The sequence below is a fragment of the Neovison vison genome, chromosome 7, assembly GCF_020171115.1.
Source record: "Neovison vison isolate M4711 chromosome 7, ASM_NN_V1, whole genome shotgun sequence".
In the NCBI taxonomy this organism is placed as follows: Eukaryota; Metazoa; Chordata; class Mammalia; order Carnivora; family Mustelidae; genus Neogale; species Neogale vison.
The window spans coordinates 124,598,687-124,612,166 of NC_058097.1; the positions used below are offsets into that span (position 1 = coordinate 124,598,687).

The 13,480-nt window shown below is 36.7% G+C and overlaps 1 long non-coding RNA gene across 1 annotated transcript; it reads right to left on the minus strand.

Moving 5' to 3' along the window:
• Positions 1 to 2,170: 2,170 nt before the first annotated feature.
• LOC122914059 lies at positions 2,171 to 11,344 on the minus strand. The gene is made up of 4 exons (XR_006385765.1): positions 10,937 to 11,344; positions 7,797 to 7,962; positions 2,538 to 2,617; positions 2,171 to 2,438 (listed from the first exon to the last, which is right to left on the minus strand). It is a non-coding gene; the product is annotated as an uncharacterized LOC122914059 (long non-coding RNA).
• Positions 11,345 to 13,480: the final 2,136 nt, after the last annotated feature.

A 13,480-nucleotide genomic window follows, 5' to 3' on the forward strand; every position in this document is an offset into this window, starting at 1 on the left:
ATTTCCTATAGGATTATTGTTTCACTCATAACAAGGCTCAAATACCTTTGATGTTTAAGGCATTATGAATAAAAATAAAATAGGTATTAAACTTTTTAATGAAATAGAAATAGTAATTCAACCTATGCCCCTAAATAATGTCTATGAAATCTTATGACATTAGAATAACAACTTAATTTAGCCTAACTTTTTTTTCCAGTGCAGCAGCTAGACTCTTTAAAAACTTTTTAAAAGTTTAAAAACTCTTTAAGAAAGAGTTCAGCTCAGCTAAACTCTTTAAAAATCCTTATGTTTGGGGGGTGCCTGGGTGGCTCAGTGATCAACCACCTTTGGTTCAGGTTGTGATCCCAAGGTTCTGGGATCAAACCCCTTATCAGGCTCCCTGCTATTGGGAAGACTCCTTCTTCCTCCCTCACTCCCCCTGCTTGTGTTCCTTCTCTTGCTATCTCTCTCTCTGTCAAATAAATAAATAAAATCTTTTTAAAAATTCCTTATGTTTTTATTGATTCTAATTTGCAAAGCTTCTACAATCACTGTCTGTGCATTATCTCATCTGGAAAAGCAGCTCAGATGGAAAGCAAGCATTTTATTATGACCACATTCAAAAGAAGCACAGAAAAATGAAGCTCAGAGAGATATTATGCCTCATCAAAGGGAAACTAGATGAGCTGAAGAAAGAATTGTGATCTTGACCTCTCTCCTGGTCCAGTTCCCCCTCCTCCTTTAGCTCCATGTTTGCTTAAAAGTTATGGCCTCTTCCTTTCTAAAGTGGGTCAATTTGGAAAACAAGAATTCTCTATTCTGAAGTGTTAGGGAGACACTGGCTGCCTGTCAGGCTGTCTACTACAAAGATTTAACCCCTGTGAAACTGTTTTCCAGAACAGTTCTTAAAAAATGCAAAAAGCTTGAGGCAGGTATTTGTAGTAGTGTTGTTTTCCTCCAGCATTAAATAAAAATTTTGAAGGCCTGGTATTTGAAACTATGTTTTTTCATCCTTTCTGTATTTCCCAGCAGTCCTAGCAACATGGAAGATTCTCATTTGTCATTTTGATTCTGCACCTGAGAATGCACACCTATTATATTTATATTTTATAATGCATTTTTAAGCCAAATCACATGATACAACCAAGAAGCCCAGTGCTCCATTAGCCTACTTCTGGCATATGATAAACAGGAAAATTATCAGTCTTGGTGGAAACTCTATTCCTTCACTAGGACTTAAAGAATCAATAAGAATCTATAACTTTCCATGAGAGTTACTGTTTCTGAAGAAAAAATTAAAAGTCTTTTAAGAGTTGTACTTTCAGGGAACCTGGGTGGCTCGGTGGTTAAGCTTTTGCTTTTGGCTCAGGTCATGCTCTCAGGGTCCTGGGATGTAGCCTGGTATTGCATCGGGCTCTCTGCTTAGCAGGAAGCCTGCTTCTCCCTCTCTCTCTGCCTGCTGCTCTGCCTACTTGTTATCTCTCTCTCTGTGTCAAATAAATCAATAAAATCTTAAAAAACAAAGAGTGTCATACTTTCTTGTTATTGCAGTACCTTATTTTCACATCTATAAAATTTAGGTGATACCTATTTTCCACAATTGATATAAAGAACTAATAATAATAATGATCCTATTACATACTATTTAATGTAACACTAATAGTATATGAGAAAACTTATTAACATCCCCATTTTACATGTCAGGATATTGAGGTTTAGAAAATCAGGATTTAAATCCAGAAAGTGCAACTTCAGAATTTAACTACTATTCTATCTGAACTCTAATTTAAACTTAAACCATCATTACAGGGGGGCCTTTAGAAGAGGAAAAAAACCCAAGCAGGAGAATTCTATGAAAATATAAAGCTATAGATAGAAATGTAATAAGTATATAATATGTAAATGTATAATGGATACATAATATATAATAAATATAATATATAAATATAATATAAAAATACATATATAAATATATGTGATAATGTAAATTATAATAGATATACATTAATACATAATATATAAAGGTATAATATAAATTATAATAGATATACAGATAGCTAATATAAAGTAATATATAGATAACATATAGTAATAGGTAGATAATATATAGATATGACAGATATATAGATGCATAATATATGTGGGTATACAATGTGATATATAGAATATAGTGATATATAGTATAAAATACTTATCCAGAGACAGAAACTTTCTTTATCTTTGTTTATTTTCTTATTAAGCTCTTCACCTATCATTTATAAGGAAAGAAATAAGCAGCTTACACACAGTTTCTTCTGTTGAATTGGAAGTGGCCCAGAAATCTATGTATCTGAATGAAATTACCAAGAGATCAAGTTGCATTAGGCTTAGAGCAGAGTCAGAACTCAACAGGTCTGATGTCTCCTTTTTTTTCCTTCAAATTGCTACTCCTCACCATGTAATTGTTCCAATCTACTCTGTAATAAAGAACACCATACTATGAGGAATTTGAAATTTCCAATAGTTTATTCTAATAGATCTAACCTATATTTCAAGAAGTGTTTGTCAAATTTTACCTTAGCATAGTTCGTGGCTTCTCTTGCTAGGATGAAGCAGCAGCAGAGAAAACTCCTCCCTCAAGATGATGCTCGAAAAACTAAAACAAAAATAGAGATCAGGACCAAAATGTTCAGACAACAGGATTTCAGTGAAGTGTTTTGTATTCACAAAGACCTGACAATACTGACTACAATTGGTGCTATACCAGAGGATTTCAACTAAAAGAATCTGGACAGTGGGAGGAAAAAAAAAAAAAAAAAAAGTTGTTTTGTTTTGTTTCTGATGCCCCTGTGAGCCAATTTTAGATGACTTCTTTTAAATGTTCATGTTCTTGGGGCACCATGGTGGCTCAGTGGGTTAAGCCTCTGCCTTTGGCTCAGGTCATGATCTCAGGGTCCTGGGATAGAGTCCCGCATCGTGCTCTCTGCTCAGCAGGGAGCCTGCTTCCTCCTCTCTCTCTCTGCCTGCTTGTGATCTCTCTCTCTGTCAAATAAATAAATAAAATCTTAAAAAAAAATGTTCATGTTCTTCAACACTTCCTAGTCATATTCAATCATCCTTACTTCGCACACAGAGCCAATATTTCCTTTGCCCACTTATTGTTCCAGATGAAATAATGCAACTTCCTTTCCACACCTTTAGATTTGGCTGAGCTCTCCTGTTCGTTAGCAGCTGCCCACACTCAAAACTCTGCCAGATTTTTTTTTTTTTTAAAGTGGAACCTGTTTACTTGTCAGGTAAATGAGGAAGTTGTGTTGGAGACAAGAACCTCAGATATTTGTTAAGAATTTCCTCAGCCAACAGGACCTATTCTTCAGCTAGAAGAAAAGAAAAATTGAAGACCTCCCCTAAAATTCACTGAAACTCCAAGATCACAAACCAGTACCCATGAGTAGCATCTATGGTTATGTTGTTTGGTCCAACAAGCTTTTAACTTTCTGAAATATTTGCCATCATTTTGAAAATAAGTTTTATACATGAACACTCACATTCCTGGCATCTCTTTAAAAACCAGAAAACTTAAGCCTACATTTTTTACATAATAACAATCATTTGGAGCTTCAAAAGTCTGTGCTCTTCAGGGCCAGTACTGTGTAAATCATCACAGCTCTACTTGCCTACTTCACATCTTCACATCTTTATATTACAATGATGAACTAGCAGGTATTCTAGCCTGAGACCCCTGCTAAACCATACTGTTTCGGCCCCACTACTGTCTGATGCTTCTATCCTTCATCTCTTCAATTTTCTTCTTAACAAAAATCTTCATAACACACTGTAAGATGACTATTATCTCAATTTTTCTGATGGGGAAACTGAGGTTTACAGATAAGAATTGCACAAAATTGGGGCGCCTGGGTGGCTCAGTCATTAAGGGTCTGCCTTCAGCTCGGGTTATGATCCCAGGATCAGCCCCACAACCGGCTCCCTGTTGGGCAGGAAGCCTGCTTCTCCCTCTCCCACTCCCTCTGCTTTTGTTCCCTCTCTCACTGCGTCTCTCTCTCTCAAATAAATAAATAAAATCTTAAAAAAAATGCACAAAATTATACAACTAGGTCTATGGCTTAACCAGGATTCCCACCAAGTTTTCTGATTCCAAGCCCAGCCCTATTTCCATTAAACAATAATTCTTGTGAGCCAGTGAATCTGTAAGAACAAAATGTCCACAAGTATAAGCACACATATTGAAATATAATTTGCACTTACAATTAGCAAGTCAAAATGTTATGTAAAGATAATGAGATATATTTCTTCCTTGATAATGAGGGAATTGATGTTCTGCACAACTGCAGACAGCAATATTGGATTGGAGTCTAGGATGTAGGGTTTCAAGACCCATCCATAACACTCATTCATGTTGCCACCCAAAAAAGTGTCAAAAGGCTCATTTCTATCTGGCCATAGGTGATGACATTCCATGGTCAGAGGCCTTCTACAGAGCCCCTCATCTCTGTCAGTCCACTTTCCTTCTATTTTCTCCTTGGCCTTTCTGTCTACAATTCTATCTTGTCCATCTGAAGTTGAGCAGCCCTCTAGAAAGTGAGAGGAGGAGAGTACAAAGGAAGCATATATTGTACGGAATGCACTATTTCTAGTTGAACTGTGTTGCTATGAGCTATTTGCTGCAATGATTAACTTCTTAAGCAAATTCATTGTATCTCATGGAATTATAAACAAAATTCATTATGAACAAAACATTCATTATTAAGGCTAAAGTCTGCAACTCTATAATACGTAATTGGATTGGTGATTTCAGCCGCTAAACATATGAATGGGAAGAAACACAGACTCAGTAAAGGTTTAAATGTGTATATTTATGTACCATACATATAAATGTTAAGTCATATCTCACAAACATTAGAGCTTCTGGTTCCTTGAAAAACACACATGAAATTAGCAGTACTTAGCCACCACGTATGTTAAGGGTGTCCTTTCTACATGATTGCTGTTGTTTAATTCTGCAAATGGCTTGGTTTAATGAAATGATGAGGGGGCAGGATATTTCATTTGACTGACTGTGAAAGAAACTCTACTACAACACTTAACCAAATGATGGTTCTCATAAAACAGCAATTTGGAGTTAATCCATCTTCCATGATGTCCTAAGCTCCGTCTTGCTTTCATTTTTATGGGCACAAAATGATTGTTCCACTTCCAGCCTCCCATCCATTTTCCAGGAAGGAAGAGTAAAAGGAAAAGCACAAGGAAGAAGGGGGTAGCAGTAGCACTTATTATAAAAACAAAAATTTCCCAGAAACTTCCTACTTATCACTTCTACTTATCTCAGTGGCAGAAACATGTCAGAAACTCCATATTGCAAAGGAGTCTGAGAAATAGACTTTTTCAACTATATAGAGTTGTTCAAATCCACATTTCTATTATGGAAGAAGGGAGATCAGAGTTTGGATAGGCAACTTATACAGAGCACTTGCCCTGGGCCCATAGAATATGGTTTTATAGAGCTCACAGTCTAGTGGACCACTAATAGTTAATGGACAGATGCAATCCAGGCACTCTTCCAGTGAAATTATAATGCAGGATACTAGGCAGGGGATAATATCCAGAGTCTATTTTCTGAATGTAGCATACCCTAAAGCCATATATATACTCAGCCAGAGAACAGAGCTCTTCTTTACTTGTGAGGATTATACTAGCTAGTGTAAGTAGCTAATCATACCTACTTCCAAATTGCTCTGTTGGAAGATTTTGGCCTCATGGAAAGCTATTAGGGCAGCTCTTGGGCTCATAGCATTTATATCCCTTCTCCTGAGAATCACTGTTTCCAAGATCTGCAGGTCAGCAGAAACCAAGTTAATTAGTTAACATAAAAATTCAGCCACATCTAACAGAGAACAGAGATTTTAAAGAAACTGGATATTTCTCTTTCATATAATAACCAGATGGTCTATAAGGATGGTAGTTCTGCTCCATGAAATCATGCAGGGACCCTGACTTCCATCTTGTGGCTCCATCTAATCTAGAGAGTATACTTATCTGCGTAGAGGTATAAAATGACCTATCTTCCAATCAGCAGGATGAAGGAATGGGGGAAAGTAAAAACTTGTCTCTTATCTTTAAGAGCCAACAATGAAGTTGTATGCATTTATCCTCTTACTTCGTTGACTGAAACTTAGTCACATAGCCACACATAACACCAAAGAGGCTAGGAAAGGTAATCTTTCTTTTCCAACTGCTATTTCCCTAGCTAAAAGTTAGGGTTTCTTTTGCTGTGAGAGAAAGAATAAGATTAAGAACAATGGGAAACAAACAACAGTCTTCACTGCACTCAGCTATAAAGCAGAACTCAGGTATTTCCAAAGCTATGGTCCCATAATTATTATTTCAATTGTCTATCTCTACTTAACAAAATATGTCAAAATCTAGTAGCATAAACCCATTTGTTATTTATCATAATTTTATGTCAGAGTTTGGGGAGATTCATTCTCCTGCCCACAGAAGTTCTCTGGAATTCCACAGACCTAGCGCCTGGGCTGTATTAGAAGGTCAAGGATGATGTCACTCACATATTTCATATTTTGGTGCTCCTCTATGTGACCTCTATCTTTCCCTCACAAGGCATCAAATAATTGATTAGACTAATCCAAACTGCTTTATAGCATAGTAGCTGGCTTCCCCCCAACTGCCAAAACTGTTATAGTCCAAGAGCTGCCACAGCATTTCTACCACATTTTATTAGTCAAGGCAAGTCATAAAGCCAGACTAGATTCAGGAGGAGGGTTAATAGCTCCAGTTTTGATTCTTCCTTGTCCATCCCCAGCCACAGAAACTAGTTGGTCCTTAAGTAATCCCCTGCTGTTTTCATTAATCAAGTTTTTTTTTAAAAATTTAGTTAGCCAGCATATTATACATTGTTAGTTTTAGATGTACTATTCAGTGATTTATCAGTTGCGTATAACACCCAGTGCTCATCACATCACATACCCTCTTTAGTGCCCATCACCCAGCTATACCATGCCTACACCCACCTCACCTTCTGCAACCCTGTTTGTTTCCCAGAGCCATGAGTCTCTAGAGAACTCTTTAATCAAGTTTTATAAATACTAATAAAGTCAACTCTTTTAAAACTTCCAAGGGGCATTTTTTTGTTTAAGGCAATATTTCTCACCTAAACAGAATTTATAGCTATGTATTTGTTTAAAATCTATATTAGGAAAAAATGGTTATCATCTTAAACCATATTTCATAAATACTGTTGTGATAAGGCTAAAAATAAAAAACCTAGTCATAGTCCTAGATTTGAGTTGATTTTTTAAAATTTTTTTAAGATTTTATTTATTTATTTGACAGACAGAGATCATAAGTAGGCAGAGAGGCAGGCAGGGTGGTGGGGGGAAGCGGCTCCCTGCTGAGCAGATGCTGAGCATCCTGGGATTGAGCCCAGGATGCTGAGATCCTGACCTGAGCCGAAGACAGAGGCTTAACCCACTGAGCCACCCAGGTGCCCTGAGTTGGTTTTCTTAAGTAAGTAAGATTAAGGTTATAGTTGGGCATACATGACACCTGAAAGTGGGAAACACGGGTTTAGGGAAAAGAGCATGGAAGTTGGTTTGAAAATTCTTAGTGCGAGTCCTAGCTCTAACAAGAACAATCATTAAACCTCTATAAGTCTTAAATACTATACTTATAATAAAATGAGATGATTATATTTCCTATTTTGCAAAATTTAGAGAATTTTAAAACCGAATTCATATAAAGTTTAACTTGTAAAAATTAAAACACAATGTAAGTTTAGGGACTTCTAAATAAAAACTTACCTTCTCTTTCTTAGGCTCAAGCAGGATGAAAATAGGACACCATCCACTTAGAAAAATTAAATCATCATTTAGAACATCATTAAAGAACATCAAATTCCTGGAAGACATCACATTCCCTCGGGACATTATGCATATCTCAGTAGGCAGGGGCTAATCTTCTTGATTTCTGCAATAATATATTCAGAAAAGTAATAATCACCACAGCAATAAACATAAGGGGGTAGATGTTCAAAGCCATTTGAGGAGGGGAAATTAATTTATCTTGGCCATTTGGGATAATTTTAGTTCCAATTTCACCTTCAGTTCAATATTATTTTTGCTGTACCATTGGGCTGCGCCTCTCGTTTACTCAACCAACATTTTCATACACACACACACATACACACACACTCAGATGAGTATCTCTTATATTGGTCATGCTCCTCTCTTCCCTCAAAGCTCAACTAAAATCTCATCTTTGAAGACTACAGATTCTGAAATTATACTTAATATTTCTAAAAAATTGCTTATTGAATGAATTTATCTGGAAGCACCTAAATCAAATCATCTCCCAGAAAGCAAGCTGGAGTCTTTAGGTTGGAATCTAAAGTTAGTTTTGGAAATTAAGAACATTGTGTCTTTTTGCACCCACTGTTTGTAAGCAGATGAAACTTTGAAAAACCATGTAAAACATCCTTGAACACATGTTTTTATATTTTTGTATTACACATTTCCCAAAACTGGATTACTGGAGTAATCTGTTACTGGGGTCATAGTATATGTGTATTTAATTTTGTTTATCAAATTTTGTTAAATATTTTCAATCAAATTGTTGGAGTAATTCACAGACAATTCACAGGTAAGAGTTCCCATTATCCTGCAACCTCAGTAAAACCAGATGTGATCTCCATAGTTCTGCCAGTCATCCAGTGGAAAATGGTATCTTATTGTCATTTTAATCTGCATTTTTTAAAATAATGAGGCCGGACATCTTTGCAAGCACTTATGTTCATTTCCTCTTCTTTAAATTGCCTTACGGGGTCCCTTGATCCTATTTCCATATTATATTCCACCAGTTAATTCATAAGAGTGGTTTTGTATATTAAGGATATCACCCTGTCTCTTGTGTTACAAATATTTTTTCCAGTCTAAAAGACATCTTTCAACTTTACGATGTGTTCTTACTGTATAAAATTTAAAAATTTTATGTCATTAAGATTGTTCTTTCCTTTGAGATTTTATGGTTTCTTGCTTTAAGATGGTCTCCCCTACACAAACTCCTGATATTTCTTCTAATTTTTTTGACTTAAATGCAAGGATTTTATAAATTCTTCTATCAATCTATTTTGTATAAAGTGTGAAGGAGTTCTAATTTTGTTTCCTTCTCTTTTGACAGCAAATTATTAAATCAACCTAACTTATTAAATTTTATCATACATTGTTTCTCCATATGCTTAAATATGCTTTTTTGGCTTTTTTTAAACTAAATACTTGCTTAATCCAATGATAATGCTGTAGTGTTTTAATTTAACTTACAGTTATATTAATAACATAGCATAAATGCCCTCATTATTTTCTGTCAAAAAAGCCTTGGCCCTTTTTTTTTTTCTTGAACACTTTTGTTTTTTATATGAACCTCAAATCATTTGTCTATTTCTAAAAAAAAGAAAAGAAATGGAATCTTGTCTAATTTCCATTAAAACTAGAATTAATATATGGTATGTTGGCATTTTTAAGTATTAATTCTTACCATCCTAGAAGGGTTTTATTTTACATCTTTTCATAAGTAGTTCATAATTCCCTAACTTTCTTGATATATGTATTTCTATAGATTTCATTCTTTTTTGCTGTCATAAATGTGATTTATTGATTATTACCAAGACAGAAGAAAAGATCTCTTAATTTCCATATATTAATTTATAGTCATACACCTTACCAAATTCTCTTATCCATTCTAATATTTTGTCCGTTTTATGGCAGAGTCTCTTGGTTTTCTAGGTACATAATCATATTTTCTGAAAATAAAAAAATATCTTTTTCTCTGCTTTTATACAAGAAATAAACCAATTATTTCATCTTACCAAATTTGCAAAAACTTCCCACACAGTGTTGATTAATCATTAAGAGAGAAATCTTATCTGTTTTCTAATTAAATAGAAAAAGACTCCAACATTTTGCTGTTGGTCTGAAGCAAACAGTGTTTACAAGTGTGTTAGTTACCACTTCATTGCCTTCAGTTCCAAAGAGATTGTCCCTGCTTTATGCCACTGAGGGTAGAGCTCGAAAACATTTCTCCCTTGCCACTTGGTACAACATTAGACTTTGTCAGTTGAGAGGAAGAGGGACACTAAGCAGATCAGGTAGGGGCAGCCCAGTGGCATTCATCTCTATGGTCCTTCCTCACCAGCTTGCACTACCCAGCTAACTTTTATTTTCTTTTCTTTTTTTTTTAGGATTTTATTTATTTATTTGACAGACCGAGATCACAAGTAAGCAGAGAGGCAGGCAAAGAGAGAGTGAGAAGCAGGCTCCCCGCTGATCAGAGAGCCCAATGTGGAGCTCAATCCCAGGATCCTGGGATCATGACCTAAGCCAAAGGCAGAGGCTTTAACCCACTGAGCCACCCAGGTGCCCCAACCCCCACCCCCCAGCTAGCTTTTCTGCCACAAGTAGTTTCCTGTAGTTCAGCTCCAGCCCTCACTCACTAGCAAGTTTCTAACAACTGGACTCTTGTGTGTCCTGTGATAGCCATACCATTTATAATAAGGTCTGTATCTCACCTTCAAGTGGGTTTTTCTTAGTTTTTAGTTCCCTTGAACTCTCCTGTTATCCTATAGGTAGCAGATGCTTCCACCATGTGCTATCTCTATATTTCTTAGAGTTCCATGTGAGGCTCTTTATAGTCACCATTCAGGGGTGCCTGGGTGGCTCAGTGGGTCAAGCTGCTGCCTCCGGCTCAGGTCATGATCTCAGGGTCCTGAGATGGAGCCCCGTGTCGGGCTCTCTGCTCAGTGGGGAGCCTGCTTTCCTCCCTCTCTGCCTGCCTCTCCGCCTACTTGTGATCTCTCTCTGTCAAATAAATAAATAAAATCTTAAAAAAAAAAATTAGTCACCATTCAGATTTAACAATCTTTACTTTAATTTTAACCTGTTCTACTTACTAAGGGGTTTTCTTTTAGCTACTTTGTACACAAACAGCCATTTGGTACTCGTTGTTTTGCAGAGGAGGTAAGTCAATGTGGAGTTGGAATTTTTGAATCATCGTATCTATGCTCCTCCTCCTGGAAAAAAAAGTGTTCATTTATAGACATTTACTATACAACCTAGAGAATTCACACCTCCCATCCCCACCACCTACATCCATCCTTGAAATTCAAGTTGAAGCCCCTGGATTTTATAGGAAGAATTAAGTAATCAATATCCAAGTCTTGATTGGTGCCTGTAATGCTCCCAAAAAGAGGAATAGCTTAGGCCAAGTGAGTCCACATCACCAAATTTACTAATCAATTCCAGTTACTCACTCTACCCAGTAATTTTGGCAGCCTTTTTCAGTCTTGATAACTCTGCTCACTGTCTTTATTGCTGATTCCTTCCTCAGCAACCTACAGACATCTGAGCCCATATGAATCCTCTAAATTACTCATTCAGAATGGTCATGTCATGTCACTCTGACCTCTCAAATGAGTCATTTCCTTGTTCTGGCCTTGTTCATTTTTTCTAGGGTTTATGAAACATTGTCTCTCTAGCCCCATTCTTGCAGTGCCTGACTGAACATTCATTTGAATTTATCCTTCCATTTCAGTCTTCCTAATGGTAAATCTGAGTACATTATTCTCCTCCCTTAACCCTCCCTACCTCCTCAGATTGGTCTTCATGCAATCAATTCTGTTTTTTAGACTTTTTTTTCTTTAACCTCATTCTGTACTACTGCAATCACATCAATGAACCCGTGCAAGCACCCAATTTTGCAGCCTCTTAGAACTAGATCTAATCCATCAGAAACTTCATTCTGTGATGTTCTATCCTTTAGGATTTACTTAGGATATTTCCTTCTGCATATAAAACCTCCTCTGATCATCTCTGCCTTACTTTCCCCTCTAAGTTTTAGGGTTATTGTGTGTTCTTCTCATACTTTGTGCCTCTACCACACTTACCTTCATTCATGTCTGTCTCCTTCATTGAAATATGAACTCCTTAAAACAAAGACCATGTGTAATTCTTTTTTGAAAGCTGAGAAACTAAAACAGTGCTTGGCATTATGTTAGTTGAAAGGATGAAGACATAAAACAGGAAAAAATATACAGTGGAAAAAAGATAGTCTCTTCAATAAATGGTGCTGGGAAAATCAGATAGCTCTGTGTAGAAGAATGAAACTTGACCATTCTCTTACACCATACACAAACATAAACTTGAAATGGATAAAAGACCTCAACATGAGGCAGGAATCTATCAAAATCCTAGACGAGAACATAGGCAGTAACCTCTTCACATTGGCCACAGTAAGTTCTTTCAAGACATATCTCCAAAGGCAAAGGAAACAAAAGCAAAAATGACTTTTGGGACTTCATCAAGATCAAAAGCTTCTGCACAGTAAAGGAGACAGTCAACAAAACAAAGAGGCAACCCACAGAATGGGAGAAGATACTTGCAAATGACACTACAGACAAAGGACTGATATCCAGGATCTATAAAGAACTCCTTAAACTTCTCAACACACACAAAACAGATAAGCACGTCAAAAAATGGGCATTAGACATAAAGACACTTCTCCAACGAAGACATACAAATCACTAACAGACACATGAAAAAAATGTTCATCATCATTAGCCATCAGGGAGATTAAAATCAAAACCACATTGAGATACCACCTTGAACCAGTTGAAATGGTCAAAAATTAATAAGAAAGTAAACAACAAGTGTTGGAGAGGATGTGGAGAAACGGGAACCCTCTTATGCTATTGATGGGAAAACAAGCTGGTGTAGCCAATTTGGAAAACAGTGTGGAGATTCCTTAAGAAATTAAAAATAGAGCTTCCTTAGGACTCTGAAATTACACTGCTGGGTATTTACCCCAAAGATACAGATGTAGTGAACAGAAGGGCCATCTGCACCCCAATGTTCATTGCAGCAATGGCCACAGTTGTCAAACTGTGGAAAGAACCAAGATGTCCTTCAACTGACGAATGGATAAAGAAGATATGGTCCATATATACAATGGAATATTATGCCTCCATCAGAAAGGATGAATACCCAACTTTTCTATCAACATGGATGAGACAAAAGGAGATTATGCTGAGTGAAAGAAGTCAAGCCCAGAGAGTCAATTATAGGATGGTTTCACTTACTTGTGGAACATAAGGAATAACATGGAGAGATGGAGAGGAGAAGAGAGTTGGGGGAAATCAGAGGGGGAGGTGAACCATGAGAGACTGGACTCAGAAACAAACTGAGTGTGTTGGAGGGGAGTGCCTGGGGGGGTTCGGTGAACCTGGTGGTGGGTATTAAGGAGGGCACATATTGCATGGAGCACTGGGTGTGGTGCACAAACAATGAATTTTGGAATACTGAAAAAAAAAAAGGATATATAAAAACAAACAAAGAAATAAATAGAGCTTATCCCAGCCCTTCCCTATCACCCACTTTATTCCTCCCCTGTCTCCAACTCCTCTATTTGCCTCTTCCTCTGTGCAATGTGGAATCCCAGT